This window comes from Caretta caretta, chromosome 8 (assembly GCF_965140235.1).
Source record: "Caretta caretta isolate rCarCar2 chromosome 8, rCarCar1.hap1, whole genome shotgun sequence".
NCBI lineage: Eukaryota > Metazoa > Chordata > Testudines > Cheloniidae > Caretta > Caretta caretta.
In genome coordinates this window covers 88,695,610-88,712,888 of record NC_134213.1, presented here as the reverse complement: position 1 = coordinate 88,712,888, position 17,279 = coordinate 88,695,610, and positions in this window count along the sequence as shown.

Here is a 17,279-nt window from a genome sequence, read left to right as displayed (position 1 = left end):
CTCTGAAACTGGCAAAAGCAAGGAGCACTGGGGTAGCAATAGACAAGGTATATTGCAAGCTCTTTCAATGAAAGTTACATCTCTAATGTCTGTTCCCCAATGCAAATCGTACCTTAAATACATTTTTTGGAAAACTTTTGAAAACAAAAGGATCAGCTTTTTTTGGTGACCTGTTCCCAGGGAGCACAAACACCAGGAATCTACATTTTTTTTTTGCATCTCTCATACTAAGTGATAAAATTATCCCTAAAAGACCAAACACTAACCCCAGCCTATAGTTCAGTTGGGAGCTGTAGAAATCTGCAGTATGGATGGAGATGATAGTTTCTCCACCAAGGTCTCAGACCAGCAGGTGGAACCGGTGCATAAAGACTGATCCAGCTAATGGATGAAGTAGCTCTCTATGGCTCTAGTTCCCCTTCCACTGGAAAGAAGGACTAGACAATCTGTGCAGCAGTGGATGCTCTGCCCCACCCCATTTCTCTGACTTGTACCCAAATACTTCTGGAATGGAACTAATACAGGGCCAGGACCCTTGGCACTCAGGGGCATCCTGACCATCCCTGCACAGTGAAACTCCACTGGTTGTTTTGTTGAGATAAGGGTGGGAATTACCCATCAGTATACCACTGGGAGTGGTGGGGAAGGAAATAAGAATATCTGAAGCCTAAAAAAATAAATATTAAAGGTGGATCCAAAGCAAACCAACACCCCCAATATCTCAATTTTGGAGTCTTATCTGAACCTGGATCCAAATTTTCCAAATGGTCCATATCTTTACAATAGGCTGAATTAAAAAGACTGCCAGAATTCTACCTCAGCATTACCATCATTTTTACCAGTGAGAGCTGAACTTGTGGAAGCAAGGGTGAGAAATTATGGCAAAAAATTAGTAAATAAATCCTACTATAGACAGGTCTTTGTCATTGTACCACTGGGTTATTGGGAGCAGGCTCCTGCCTGAGAGAGGTTTCAGCAAAAAGCTTTGCTAACCTCATATTAAACTTAGAAAAAGAAGGTTTTCACATGACAGTAGCAAGATGACTTCAGCAAGTGGATCTCCTGCTACATCTGCAGTGAGAGTTTTAAAGAGAGGTCTCAGCAAATTTAGATTAAATGCATTTAGTTCAACATTCAATAGCAAGGAGAGAATGTCAATTATTTCAATCAAAAGCTATCACCTTGCTTCCTTGCTGCATTAGAGGATAGCAGTATAAATCATTAATAGTTTATCAGGAACCATTGAAAAAGTTCTTTTGATACAGCACTTTTTTGGAATTTTAATATTACAGATATGCTTAAATTACCGTCCATCATGTAAAACTACATTCTTCCTCCTGTATGACATAAGAAGGAAATGAACCTGGAAATTAATTTGAAATTTGCAGCTGATTGTGGAACAAGAACAAACAAGCCATTAAAGTGAACAAAGATACTGATCTAAAAGGCAAGCCAATTGCACGAACTTTCTTGCTGAGTATCTGAAGGAGTAGCACCAACCATTCAGGGAGAGAGCCAGCAAATTAATAGTTTCTCTTAATCTCTGTAATCATCCTGGCTTGAACCTGAGACTTTTAGCGCTAAAAATGTGAGTCTTTATCATTCCCACTTAAAGATTTAGTCCTGCAGCTGGAAGCACTAAGCAGACTCCTACACCTCTTCTGTGGGCCAGTTACGAGAGGGTTACAAAAACCCCACCCTAAATGTGGGTTACATGTGTATCACTTATTCTCATGTAGCTGTATTTTATCATATGTTGTGATTGATGCAGAATAGTCTAATGGTATTTGAGTACTACCAATTGGGTTTTTTCCCTAATTAAAAATGATAAACTCAGCAAAATTCTTGCTTAATATTTGTGTTTTGTAATTCAGTGGTGGGAAGCAGCTGATGTCCCAAAAGCTGCTGGAGTTATTACAGAAACAGTGAAGGGAAATCAAAAACACAGCATGCATCATCTCTGTAGTCCTCAGAGTATCTCCAATCCATATTTCTGGCCCTGACAGAAGTGGGAATTTAAAACATCTTTCTTAGGAGCTACTTCCTCTGGACTCAGTACTATATAATGTAAGAAGGACAAGGTAAGGGTTGAAGACCAGTATAGTGACCTGAAACAATACATATGTATGTCTGCTTAGCCCCTTCTGGACATGTGAGTGTTGGGAAAAAAAACAAAACTTTTCCCTTCCATAATTCCCCATCCTACTTGATTTTCACAACCTCCTACGGATCTCAATTCAGGAAAGCATCACTGTTTAGGCAAGTACTTAAGCCCATGCTAATCATTATGCATGTGCTTAAATCCTATTGACGTTAGTTTTCCTGAACAGGAATGGACCTAAGTATGGACTTAGTGTCTTCCTGAATGAAGGCCAGATTGGTCCTTTAATTGTACTAATAGTTTGAACAATAAACAAGAATTTCCAGTCTCCTTTTCCTGGGCTCTCTCAAGTGAGCTGAATCTGCCAATTAGAATATCATAAAAACAAATTACTACTTTTTTATTTGCTTTGTCTGCATGATGAACTACTGTCTATGCCTTGCTACTGCCAAAAAAAACTTTCAGGAAAGAGACTGGAGAGGGCTATGAGCAAGCCTCAACTGTTTGTACCAGCTCTAACATCTTCTGAGCAAATCCCCAACTACTCTTTGGGCCCCAGACAGATTTTCCCAAAGCAAGCCTTAAAGGTCACCAGTAAATGCAGCAATGGGATTTTGCGCTCCTTTTTTGCTTCTTTGATGCAAGTCAATAAGATCTGAAAGCTTTTTCAAATAAGCTTTTGTTTGCATTTTATAATGGAAATATCAGGTCTTGTCCCGCGGGACTTTATGGATAACTGGAAAATAAGTGGTAGGTTGACACCAACAGAGAACAGAGGTTGAAATCTGAGCAAGTGAGAAAGGAAACTTTTTTTAAAGACTAATTGCAAAGTCTTTGTTTAACACTTATTTAACTCAAAAGCCTGACAAATGCTCAAGAGAATAGCTCTCTTTGTTAATAACTCAGATACCAAGGTCCCTGGGGTGGAGGGCTTAGAAAGTTCCCATTCCATTTCTTAGATCATCCACGGAAACCTTCAGCAAAGAGGACCCTTGATATTCCTGATATTTGTATGGTGATAAAACATAAGAAACCTCTTTAACCCCCTTCTCACACTCTCCCCCCCAAAACATTTAGGCCTTCTGTATACATCACAATGAATCAAAAAGAGGTTATAAAGCATGTTTTGGGGTTGTTTTCTTGTACAGGTGACCTTTAAACAGATTCCCCATCAGCTCTAGAACCATCCGTCTTTAGAGAGGCAGTGTGGTCTAGTGACTAGTGCATTAGCCTGGGAGTCATGAGACCTAGGTTCTATTTTTGGCCCTGCCACTGATCTGCTGTGTGACCTTGAGCAAGCCACTTCATCCTGCTGTGCTTCTGTTGCCCCTCCCACTCTGTCTGTCTTGTCCAATTAGATCAGAGGTGGGCAAACCATGGCCCACATCCAGCCTGCAGGACCGTTCTGCCCGGCCCCTGAGCTCCTGGCCGGGGAGGCTAGCCCCTGACCCCTCCCCTGCTTTGCCCCCTCTCCCGCAGCCAAGCTGCTGCATGGGCAGCACTCTGGGCGGCGGGGCTGCGTGCTCATTCAGGGCAGCGCGCTCATTCAGGGCAGCGCGTCTGGCTCCGGCTGGGTGGTGCGATGGCCAGATATGCTACTCTGAGTGGCATGGTAAGAGGGCTGGGGGGTTGGATAAGGGGCAGAGAGTCCCGGGGCGGGGGCAGTCAGGGGATGGGGAATGGGGGGGTTGGATGGGGTGGAGGTTCTGGGGGTGGATGGGTGGGGGATTCTGAGGGGGGCAGTCAGGGGTGGGAAGTGGGAGGGGGCAAATTGGGGGCAGGTGGTTTGGGGAGGCACAGCCTTCCCTACTTGGTCCTCTATACAGTTTTGCACCCTGATGTGGTTCTCAGGCCAAAAAGTTTGCCCACCCCGATTTAGATTGTAAACTTTTTGGGGCAGGGAATCATTTCTTCCTATGCATGTCAGTAGTGTTTTTATTTTTTAGGGCTTAGCACATGGGTGGGCAAACTTTTTGGCCCGAGGGCCACATCTGGGTATGGAAATTGTACAGCAGGCCATGAATGCTCACAAAATTGGGGGTTGGGGTGTGGGAGGGGGTGAGGGCTCTGGCTGGGGGTTCAGGCTCTGGGGCAGGCATGCAAAGGGGTGTGTGGCTGGGGGTGAGGGGTTGGGGGTTCAGAAGAGTGCTCTGGGATGGGACCGAGGGGTTTGGAAGGGGATCAGGGCTGGGGTAGGGGGTCAGGCTCTGGCTCTGGTTGGCCCTTACCTTAAGCAGTTCCTGGAAGCAGTGGTATGTCCCCCCTCTGGCTCCTACGTGGAGGTGCAGCCAGGCAGCTCCCATTGGCTGCAGTTCCCGGCCAGTGGGAGCTGTGGAGGTGGTGCTTGGGGCTGGGGCAGTGTGTGGAGCCCCCTGGCTGTCCCTATGTGTAGGAGCCTGAGGGGGGGACATGCTGCTGCTTCGAAGAGCCGCGCAGAGCCCCCGACCCTGCTCCTTGGCTGGAATGCCGGAGGGGGCAAGCCCTGGACCCAGCAGGAGCTCAAGGGCCATATTAAACCATCTGAAGGGCTGGATGCGGCCCCTGGGCTGTAGTTTGCCCACTCCTGGCTTAGCACAATGGGAACCCAAACTCAGTCAGAACCTCAGGGAACACCTTTAATACAGATGTTAAATGATCATAGTAGCAAATAACCGCTAAACACCTCTAAAAAATTCAACTCTCCGGACAGCACTTTCTCTCTCAAAGTAGGGAATCTGTAGTTGCTTTGGGCAGGTCTTCACTTGACATCTGCAGTGGCACAGCTGCACTGCTTCAGTGAAGACGCTTCTCCCGTCAGTATAGTTAGTCCACATCTGCAAGAGGCTGTAGCTAGGTCGATGGGAGAAGCCCTCCTGTCAGAGTGTGGTCTACATTGGGGGTTAGGTTGGTATAAATACATCACTCAGGGGTGTGGGTTTTTCCACACTCTGGAGTGAGGTAATTATACTGATGTAAGTATAGTGTGGATTTAGCTTTGTTTCTTTTATCCCACAGGAGTAACTTTTTCATGAGTTCCTCTGTTTGCTGTCTCCCTTTTTCTGGGAATCAGTTATTCTCTCTCAAGATACTGGAGAAAGGCTTGATCCCTCCTCCTCCACACCATAGTAAGGCAATTGACTCCTTTAAACAAAATCTTTCCCTAAAAAGCTATTTTATGCATAGTGATAAGAATATTAAGCTGCTTATCATGGTGTACCACACAGTATAAGTGTAGTTTTTTTCCATTGTAAATTTATATTTTCCTCTAGATTAGAATCTGATTGAGCACATTTCATCAATCAATTATAGAACTCAGAGGTTTCATGCTCAGCATGAAGCAAACACATTTTAAGTTATATTTTGTACTTTTTTAGTTGACCATGCCATACATGCCCCTTTGAAATTCTGAAGGTATAGGCTTCTATAGCCCAGCTGCCTGCCTTAGAAAAACAGATATTGGATCTGCCCAGCAGCCATTTATATAACCATTCACAATAAATAGTAAAGTCCTATTCAGCTCCTGAGTTGGTAGTTGCAATACCTAATGTTCTTAGCACCATAAAAGGTAACCATTCTAGAGAACCATTCTAGAGAATTCTAAATTGGCTGAAGCTTGAGGCACCATTTATAACAGGCAATCTGTAGTATTTTTACCTACTGGTGGTTGTTAGAATCATTATAGATTGCATCGATGCACAGTAACAACACTATGCACAACTGAGATACATTGATACTGTAACTGCAGTTTCAATTAAATAAAAATATCTCTGGAAAGGAGTCATCTTGTTTAGCTTTACAGTAGCAATCAACCTTCTAATTAAAATTAGACATTCTCAATTACTTTCTAAATTAATCTGGTGACTTCATTAATCTGAAGTGATTAGGCAACTCTGTCATAGTTAATATGCTGACAAAGACAAGCTGCAGTACATTGTGGAAGATGACGTAAAAAGGGTTTTAGCCAGTCTCAGTCTGGCTAAAAAATCCAAACCACTTGTGAAATCCTCGTTGATAGTATGAGCCAAATTCACTTTGTCAGTGGAGCCCAAGCTATGGGTCTCTGCGGACAGAAAATCTGTCTGGACATATGCATGTGCTTGTGTTGCAGTAGATGCGTGGGAGGTGCTGGTGTAAGCACTTTCTCCACTTGGTGGAGTCTGGAGCCAGCTTGTTCAAAAAGTGGCTGGAGAAGGGACAGCTTAGGGCAGCTGGGTGATGCACTGATTCAGTACATTTCCCAGACAGCCTGCATTAGCTGCCCTTCTGAGGCAGAAGCATCCCCTTTCTAGGGGAGCTAATGTCTGAGGACAGGAAGGTAGAATGGTACATACTGCTCCTCCTCCTCGCACTTGTTTGGTTGAATCAAGTCCTGATTGTAGATATGGAAGAATTAGATTTTTATGGTACATGTTGGTAAACGTTAATTTCACTGTATGCGCATCAACCAATGAAAAAATATTTCCATCAATGGAATTACATATAGGTAAAGAAAGAAAAATGCTGTCAGAACTTGAGTTTGATTTAAGGATATTTACTTTGTATATTTTGACATGTAATAGTGATAATTTGTGCTTTAATGGTTATAAAGCTTGAATTTTGAATCTCGCTGTCGGTCACTAAATTATTATTGTTTTACACCCCCATAAATTCCCACAACTATGAAAATTTAAATAGATAAAAATAGAATAAAGCATTGATATCCATTAAAATAAAAATCAAATTCTGCCAAGCCTATCTGTATGTGTCCAATCAGGTCACTTCTTGACCACACCAACCTCCCTCTTTAACAGTTATTCATGTTTGAATCCATCCCCAAGCAATAAATCGCCTAAGCCATATTGCCAAAAAGAAATGAATGGGAGAGTCCTATAGGCAGCAGCAGAGAATTTTCCAAATGACACAATGCTATTGGTTGTTGAATCTTCTTTCCTTTTGTCATGTGTTAGCAATAGCGTTAGACAGCTTGTAGTGTTAGAATAGTGTATGCCAGATATTCTCAAAGCACATTTTTAATGGAGACTGTTTCACGGGCCATCTCCCCTTCCATTCAGAATTCCACAACCTTATGAAAGCAAATGCAGCAATTGCATATGTGGAAAAGCAATATTAATAAAAGTATTTAAATGTTTTTAATGTGATCTCAGAAGCTGGAAATAAGACAAGAGCCAGTATCCTTTGATCAGCTCTTTCCAACAGTCATCCTTGTTGTATGGACCAGAGTTTGGGGATCTCTGCTGTTCACCATTTGGTGTTTAATTGCTAGCCAAAGCTGTTAGTTGATTCATTTATCCTGTTTGCTCATCCACTAGGAATGAGATCAGAATGTGTAAGCATAAACAAGGCAGAAATCAGATGAAATCCATAAAAAGCTGAATGAAGCCTAAAATCCTGTTTGATGGTGGGGAGAGGAGTGGATGGACACAGAATTAATTATATTTTTATTTACTGACAAATATCCCTAAAATTTTCCACAGATGCTATCAACCTGATTTGGAATCTTTTTTTTTTTAAATGTGCTCTTTTGAGAAAGTCTCTTAAGCCCTGGAAATAGTGTTCTGGAGCAGGAAGTATCTTTAAACAATAATTTTAAACATACACTTCTTTATGACAGGTACCCATAGAACAGAGAAATTGTATTGGTTATCTGATTTCTTTTTAAAAACGCTCACAAGAATCTAGGTCATATTTCACAGTTTTACAAATAAACTACAGAGGGCTAATAGCAGAATCTTGAAATGAGGCCAGTATGCCTGTGATTTTGATAAATGTGGGAATGCTGCAGGCAAGTACAGTAGTGCAATCTTAGCTTCATGGAGCCATATGGTTTCTGAGCTGCCTCTTCAGGGTATGTAGAGTTGTGGTTCAAAGTTTTGAAGGTACACATGCCCACTTACATCATCATTTTCACCTAACGAAAGAAAGCTAATGCAGACAGGGCCTAACAGCAAAGATGAACTGAAGTCACCACGGCCATATTTATTCTGTATTATGTTAGATCAAGGCTGAGTTTGTCCCAGAAAATTGAACTCCTCAGGGACTATTCCCTGTTCTATTTTTCAGTTTAATAGATTTTGCTTGTTCTTGTGTGTATCTTTACTATATTCTTCATTTCTGTCCACTTTGTATCCAGCAGCTGATCCAGGTTTACAACAACTATTATGTAATTATTATTATCATCATCTTGCTTCAAAGACAGGGCAACTTTTCTGCTTGTGCAGCATCTTAGGCTTTAGAAATACCCTCCTTATTTTGTAAGGAATGTCCTTTGTTACAAAATAATGCAGATTTGTTGGAGCATGATCTTGCACACACAAAGCTTGTGGCAAAACACTCATTAACTTCTGCAGGAGCTCAAACCCTGAGGTTGTAATTTTATTAATCCTCAACTTGGTTTCCTAGCTCAAATAATTTCCAGATTTTCCCTTAGTGCAGGGATCGGCAACCTTCAGCACACAGCCTGCTAGCGTAAGCCCCCCTGGCGGGCCAGGCCAGTTTCTTTACCTGCCGAGTCCACAGGTTTGGCAGATCGCAGCTCCCACTGGCCGCGGTTCTCTGCTCCAGGCCAATGGGGGCTGCAGGAAGCAGCGCGGGCAGAGGGATGTGCTGGCCACGGCTTCTCGCAGCCCCAATTGGCCTGGAGTGGCAAACTGCGGCCAGTGGGAGCTGCGATTGGCCAAACCTCCGGACACGGCAGGTAAACAAACTGGCCTGGCCCGCCAGGGGGCTTACCCTGGCAGGCCGTGGGCCAAAGGTTGCTGATCCCTGCCTTAGTGTCTCTTCTCCAAGGCGATAGTACAGAGTTTAAGGAAATAAGATTGACACAATTTCTATTTATTGATATCATAGTAAAATCTATAGGTCTCAAGCAAAATGCAGGGCCCATTGTGCAAGGCACTGTACAAACAGAGTAAGAAAGTCCCTACTGTAAAGAGTTTATATCATATTGCCTCTTTATAAATCCATGGTATGCCAAAGTCTTGGGGTGACCAGATCTGCACACAGTATTCATCTCAAGAAAAGATATATTGGAATTGGAAAAGGTTCAGAAAAGGGCAACAAAAATGGTTAGGGTATAGAACAGCTTCCATATGAGGAGAGTTTAATAAGACTGGGACTTTTCAGCTCGGAAAAGTGACAACAAGGGGGGGATATAATAAAGGTCTATAAAATCATGACTGGTGTGGAGGAAGTAAATAAGGAAGTGTTGTGAGGAGTAAACACCACAAGAACAAGGGGTCACCACATGAAATTAATAGGCAGCAGGTTTAAAAACAACCAAAAGGAAGTATTTCTTCACACAACACAATCAACCTGTGGAACTCTTTGGCAGAGGATGTTGTGAAGGCGAAGACTATAACAGGGTTAAAAAAAAACGAGATAAGTTGATGGAGGATAGGTCCAACAGTGGCTATTAGCTAGGATGGGCAGGGATGGTGTCCTTAACCTCTGTTTGCCAGAAGCTGGAAATGGGCAAGAGGAAAAGGATCACTTGATGATTACTGTTCTGTTCATTCCCTCTGAGGCATTTGGCATTGGCCACTGTCAGAAGTGGTGATACTGGGCTAGATGGACCTTTGGACTGACCCACTATGGCTGTTATGTTCTTATGAGTTTACAGTCTGAATAGACAAGACAGACAAAAGGAATATAACATGCAATCAGAATGATTGTTTGCAAGCATCATGTTTAGAGCTGGTTGAGTTTAACAAAATTTAGTTAAAAAATGGTTTTTTTTACTTTTTCCACAAAACCTGAAAAGGAAATACTTTAATTTTTTTATCGTTTTCTCAATCTCCCATTTCTTCAGTAGCAAAATGGAAAAAGAAGGAAAAACATGAGAGAATGGGATGAGGCTAAAACAAAAATCTGAATATTTTGTTCCTGCAAGAAATTCTGGTATTTTGACTTTTGTTTTCATCCCGAATCAAGAGAAAGTTTTAATGTCAATTTTTTGTCATGGAATGAAATGTTGGGAAAGTTTTGATTTGAAAACATTGAAACCTTTTGTGTCAGGTCAACATTAATCTCTGTCTGCCTGATGTGCTACGTTATCTCACAGGAGTTTGTTAGTTCTGTATCTTTACTCCCCCCGCCCCCCCATCTCCTGTTTGGGTCCTGCTACTTAGTCAGGCTGTTTCCCATGGTACATGGCAGCTTCTCTCTGTAGCTGATCTGCCACGGTGCCTCACAGGACAGGAAACCTCAGCTCCCAGGAGGCACTGCAATATTTTGTTTATTTTTTTGCCCAATGGAAAATTCCACAGAAAATGATATTTTCATGTGAAAAAAATTCCTTTTCAGTGAAACCCCATTTTCTGATGGGAAAACATTTCATTCAGAATCAAATGAATTGAGAGGGAGTGTTTATTTAACATTTGAATGGGTTCTTGTTTGTTTTACAAACACATGCATGTGTGGAGGAGTTGGTTCATACTGGGGAAATGTCCCACAATGGGGCATTTAGTTTTAATAGGCTCTCTTGATGGGCAGCAGACTATCCCTCCTGTTTGGGTTCAGTTTCAGAGCAAACATTTATTTTAAAACTTAAATATTACCTTACAGCATGTGATAAGGATATTATAAGTGAGGTTAATGCATGAAGCAACTTATAGTCATTTCATAAAGTCTAAGCACTAAACATGTTGTTATAAGCATGTGACAGGGCACAACTCACCACTGCAGCACCTCCTGCCAGCTGTCCAGGGAATTAGTGCTGCACCCTCTTCTGGTGGGGTCTCACCCACTGTCACCTTTGTTCCTGGTCCCATGTCACTCCCAGGATCATGGCATCTTCTTCATGACAGTGCCCACTAGGTGTGCCACACTACATTCCTCCGCTTCCAGGCAAGACCTGCAGTCTACTCTCCAGCCACTTCCTATGTGGCTCCAGCACCCTCCTTGCCCTTGCATCAGGGCCTCAGTCTGCAACCCCCAACAGCCAACCAGGAACTGTCTCATGCTCCCTTGGTCCCTGTTGGCAGCACTGCTGGGACCAGTGTGCTGGCAGTTCTCTCAGCCCTTCAGGAACACAGTCATAGAATCATAGAATATCAGGGTTGGAAGGGACCCCAGAAGGTCATCTAGTCCAACCCCCTGCTCGAAGCAGGACCAATTCCCAGTTAAATCATCCCAGCCAGGGCTTTGTCAAGCCTGACCTTAAAAACCTCTAAGGTCCTTCCTTCTTCCCTAGGCTCCCAACAGAGAACTACCCTCCTTTACCCTGCAGCTCCCTTTTTATATGGGCCTGCTTTGCCCTGGTTGGCTGCCTCCTGCGCAGCCTCCCTAGGGCTGTGTCAAGGTTCCTCCCTCACTCTGAACTCTAGGGTACAGATGTGGGGACCTGCATGAAAAACCTCCCAAGCTTATCTTTACCAGCTTAGGTCAAAACTTCCCCAAGGTACAAAATATTCCCCCCGTTGTCCTTGGACTGGCCGCTACCACCACCAAACTAATACTGGTTACTGGGGAAGAGCTGTTTGGACGCGTCCTTCCCCCCAAAATACTTCCCAAAACCTTGCACCCCACTTCCTGGACAAGGTTTGGTAAAAAGCCTCACCAATTTGCCTAGGTGACTACAGACCCAGACCCTTGGATCTTAAGAACAATGAATAATCCTCCCAACACTTGCACCCCCCCTTTCCTGGGAAATGTTGGATAAAAAGCCTCACCAATTTGCATAGGTGACCACAGACCCAAACCCTTAGATCTGAGAACAATGAAAAAGCATTCAGTTTCTTACAAGAAGACTTTTAATAAAAATAGAAGTAAATAGAAATGAAGAAATCCCCCCTGTAAAATCAGGATGGTAGATATCTTACAGGGTAATTAGATTCAAAAACATAGAGAACCCCTCTAGGCAAAACCTTAAGTTACAAAAAAGATACACAGACAGAAATAGTTATTCTATTCAGCACAATTCTTTTCTCAGCCATTTAAAGAAATCATAATCTAACACATACCTAGCTAGATTATTTACTAAAAGTTCTAAGACTCCATTCCTGGTCTATCCCCGACAAAGACCAGCATATAGACAGACTATAGACAGACACACAGACCCTTTGTTTCTCTCCCTCCTCCCAGCTTTTGAAAGTGTCTTGTCTCCTCATTGGTCATTTTGGTCAGGTGCCAGCGAGGTTACCTTTAGCTTCTTAACCCTTTACAGGTGAGAGGAGCTTTCCCCTGGCCAGGAGGGATTTCAAAGGGGTTTACCCTTCCCTTTATATTTATGACAGGCTGCTTTTAACCCCTTTTCTGCCAGTGTAGGGCAGTCACACCATCACAAAGCCCAATACTCACCGTAACCATCCGTAACCAATGGACGCCGTCCGGGGTTCTCTGCTCGTGTCCCTTTCTGGTTCCCTAGTTTTGGCCCTTTGACCCTCACGCCTGGTCCCGTTAGTGCCTTTGTTGTCCCTCAAACTTGGATGGGTTCTGGGTTCAGTAGCTCCTCCCTAGGCTGGGGGAGGAGCTTTTAGCAGTGGGCGAACTAGTGCTCGCCCATGTTCCGGTGCTCAAAAGGACCATCCATAACACACCTGGGAAACAGACTGGTTTTCAGCAATGAATTTGTTTGTGCTTGACTGAGGCCTAAAGACTTGGCAAAAGCTGGCACCTGGTTTGCCAGTGTGACACAAACTACCAAGGGAAATGATGGATTCTCCATCTCTTGATGTCTTCAAATGAAGACTGGATGCTTTTCTGGAAAATATGCTTTAGCTAAATAAATACAAGTGATGCTTTAGTTAGACGCAAGTTTTTGGGCTCAGTAAATTTCTGGGTGAAATTTAATGGACTGTGATATATAAGTCAGAGTAAATGATCTTTTGGCCTTAACCTCTATAAATATGTGCTTCTGAACACCACCAATGCTATGCATGTGAAAGTCTGTCTTTCTGTGCTGGCTGCTTTGCAAACAATCTAAGTGAATACCTGGGAAGCCACCTCATTTTATTCACTCCTAATCTAAAAACAATGTGACTCCTTTTTGACCTATTGTGTGCTTTCATCAACCTATCATTGATCCTTGGTGTGAATAGCATTGTGCAGCTGCCAATTAGATGGATTTAATATTTGAAATATGGGGATTCTTATTTGAAATGTCAGCTTCACAGTTAATAAAATTTCACATTTAGTCCCCTGAGGAAACTTATTTGGAGAAAATTATACAGGAGTTTGAAATCTTGTATTCCGGATGTCAAATTGACAAAAAATACCATAGAGATGGCAGCTGCAGTCCTGTCATGAAACACTTTCCTCACATTATTATGTTTCATAAAAGATATTTAGTCCTTTTGAATTTATATTGGGTATTTTTTACCCGCAGCTGCACCATTGTGCTGCATAGCTATTCTCATCATGGCACACTTTTTGTTATTGTTATTTGTGCTCTGAACCAACTGTGGTCAATGGGAGTATGAATGTTTAATACTTCTGCAAATCAGGTCTTAGGTGTCTGAGGTTCAGTCCCTCAATGCAGAGGCACTGGAAATTAGTCGACTCTTTGAAAATGCAGGTCAGAACCTTTTAATCCTAATTGGAAATTATTCTGTATGTAGTTCTTGACCAAACAGAATCACCACCTGTTGTTCAGATCTGTTCCTGTCATAGTCATACAGAGTATGTCTATACTGCAATAAAACACCAGCAGCTGGCCTGTGTCAGTTGACTGGGCTGGGGCTCAGGGTCGCAGAGCTCAGGCTCCAGCTTCAACCCATATATCTACCCTGCAGTTTTATAGCCCCACATCCCGAGGCCCGTGAACCCTAGTGAGCTGATACTGGCCAGTCACAAGTGTTTTATTGCTGTGTAGACATAGCTACAGTGGCGTCATCTTCCCCGATAGCTTATGCAATTTGGTGTAAAGTTTCAAAGCGTGGGTTTTTCAGTCTTGCCAGCATAATTTTGTCTGCCCAGTTCTGTGCTCCATGGCCCTATACTGCAAGGGGCTTTAGTGGCCAGAATAATTTCCGTTGACAGAAGATAGAATTTATGCAAGCAAAAGGTGCCTTTGCACACACAAGTCATACATGGAGTCCACTTAAATGTGCAAATTCTATTGTCTGTATTTATATGTAATGATGCACATATGATTGCATGTGCAAATTTAGGAACCTGGTCAAAATTCCTTAGAAAAATTGGCCCTCAGAATAATATAAATTCTTGTTTTCTCTTTATCTTAAATTATTGGTAATACTCATGGCTGACTATTTTATAAATAATACGTATAGTCTGTACTGAGAGCCTCTTGAGAAAAAACAAATCCCAGCCCTGTAAACGTAAAAAGAATAAAGATTACTCATGATGTCCTGTCCAGGACATTCTTACCTCTGCACAGCTCAATTTGAAGAACATATTGTATTTTTTGATCTCTAATGATTGTGTTCTTGTTGCCACTTACAGAGTAAGAGGTGTTCAGTTAGCATGGTGTAGTCCCTTTAATTTCAAAGAGAGAAGATACCGTGTGTTATCTTCAAACCTTCCACCTGACCTGTTTTGTAATTCCATCACATCACAAATTTATAAGCATATATGATTTTATTTTCAGAAAAAGGAAGAAACATCACATTAAAAAAAGTAAAAAGAACCTCACAACCTCTTGAAAATATTTTTCCAAATCTATGTAGTTCTAAAATATTAATACAGAACATGGAAGACAAGCTCCTCACTGCACCAATACTTGAGCTTGCAATGTTAACTGACACGTTACTTTTATTAGGGAGTTTGCTAGTAAGTTTGATAAACATTCTGCTTGCGTAGCTGAACCTCCTAAATTTTAATTTACAGCTGTCAGTTTTAGTGGTTTGCTAACTCTCAGATTATTAAACTGACACATCATGTGACTGATCTGACGGGCAATTTTTCTCCACAAATATCTGTTCCAATCTTTGCTAAAACTCTCCAAGATATTTTCAGCTCCTCACTCACTCAAATGGCACCGTCCCAGATGGGATGAAAACAGCAAAAGTAACAGTCTGACATTATTACCAGCACCATGGTTGAGTGTCATGCACTTGGAGCTAAATCCTGCTCTCAGTTACACCCTTGTAATGAAATGAGTAGGGTGGCTAGGGTCCAACGGCAGAATTTGGACCTTATACAGTGTCATCGTGGGTCAGAAGGATTTCAGAAATCTGCACACCTTCTTAAGCTCATGTTTATCACCCTTGCAAAATTCATAAACATTTACCATCCCTAGTACAGAGTCTACTCATCCGGATTCCATTGTGATGATAATGAAAAAAACAAATTATATTTCATTGGTCGGAGTTAGTGGGTGAGTAGACTTTTGTAAGTAGACATAGCTACTTGTGAGTAGACTTTTGGTTTATGTTCTTAATGTTCTTTCCCCTCTATATTCTTTTTGAATATGATTGATTGTAGCTTCTACTGCTGCCCTTTGCTTGCCAAACATAATCTGACTTTGTACCATTACAATTGCCTCAGAATATTCTGTTCCTTTATTGCTACATCATGGAATAGCAGCCTGTTCGCTTTTTCTGACTCTGGACCCACAAAAATCTGATGGATTTTAAAGTAACCCTGTGAGGGTCTCGTTCTCTCTCAATAACTTCTAGATCAGATTTTTTGCCTTAGACAAGTCCTTTGTCATGAAGTTGGTTGCATCCTTCCATTTTCTTCTGTGTCTTCCCCGCAAACTGTAGCGTGATCTCGGAATTCCTTTCCAAGCTGAATATGCAAGATAATTACCTTTGCTTTGTTCAGAGCCCTCCGTAAACCTAATTTCTTCCACAAAGCTTGCGGTACCAGTGCTATGTCATCTATATACAGTATGCTGTCAGATATCAAAAAACATCAAAATTTACTGATTTCTAAAATGGTCTCTGAGCCTGGATCAACCCAAATTAAACTTCCCTTTCTCTCCACTTCACCAACCCTGATCTTTGTTCATCGTCACTCTTCCTCCATGCCCACCTATCCTCTCTTATACATATCTTACCCTCCTATCCCCCAGTGTCCATAGATACTTGGTTTCTCATTGACTCACTAACGCATTAGGCCTTGTATCAATTCCCAAGCATCCCAGGAACTTGCCTTGATATGTTCCTTCCTGGAAGGACCACCACCAGGGATGAGGAGGCAGTTCAGTCTCAGGCGCACTCAATCCTTGGTCCCGCTGTTCAGTTGTGACAGTGTTTTTTGTGATGTGGACCCCTGCCCCTTAGGAATTAGACTGGAATCACAAACTCATTTCACAGAGGCCACTAGCAGTATCAGATGATAACAACTCTTGGTCATTGCTGGACTGGATCTGAAGGTTTGATCCAGAAGTTCCATACCTATTACCAGTCCCCTGCAGTCATGAGGGGTGGTTCATAGCTATTCTCAACTCTTCCTTAAAACTGACTTCCAAAGCCCAGTTCTCCTGAAATATTTTGAAAATATCTGAAAAGAGATCTGTATATCATACATAGATCGAAGAAAATGTATCTGTGTCTGGTTGGGTTTTCACCCTTTTCTATTCCATGAGTTCAGCTGTGCACTTGATTATACTATGTAAGGAAAAGGCAAATCAAATGATACTTTCCTTTTAGCTACAAAAAGCTTTTTGGCACTGGAAAGATTTTTTGTTTAATCTCTACACTTGAACTCTATGAATTTGATGCTGTTTTCTTTGTTCTTTCTCTCCCATCCACCATGATTTCTCTTACTTTTCAAAGAATTATGTTACAGAGCTTCTGTTATCTGGTGCTTTGCGCTGTAGCTTCAAGGTGTTGGTCACATTTGGTCCCAGTCTTCAGATTTAGTTCTCACTGTGTAAATTATAAATAATTTTATTTATGTTGTATAATGGGCTGATCCATTTACAGCAAATCATTTCCCTCCTATTCCCTCCCCACATGCCAACAGCCCAGCTTTCCTCTCCCATAGTTTGTTTTGATGACTGCTAGAACTGAGTTATCATTGCATGACTGTTTACACTAGCAACATGCCCAAGCTCAAATGTTTGTGAACAGTAAACCCCAGAATGTCGCTAACATGGATGAATTGAAATTAACTTTTGAATTCAAATTAATATTTGCAGCACTTTCCATTATTTGCTAAGCTCTAGGCCCCTGCAGCCATCAGGCTTCATGTCTGGCCCTGTTAATGCACTGTGCTGAATGGGTTTTGCTGCGTCTGATCCCTCCTGTCAATGTTCATATTGAGACTCATTACAGCCCAGCTTTTTCATGATGAG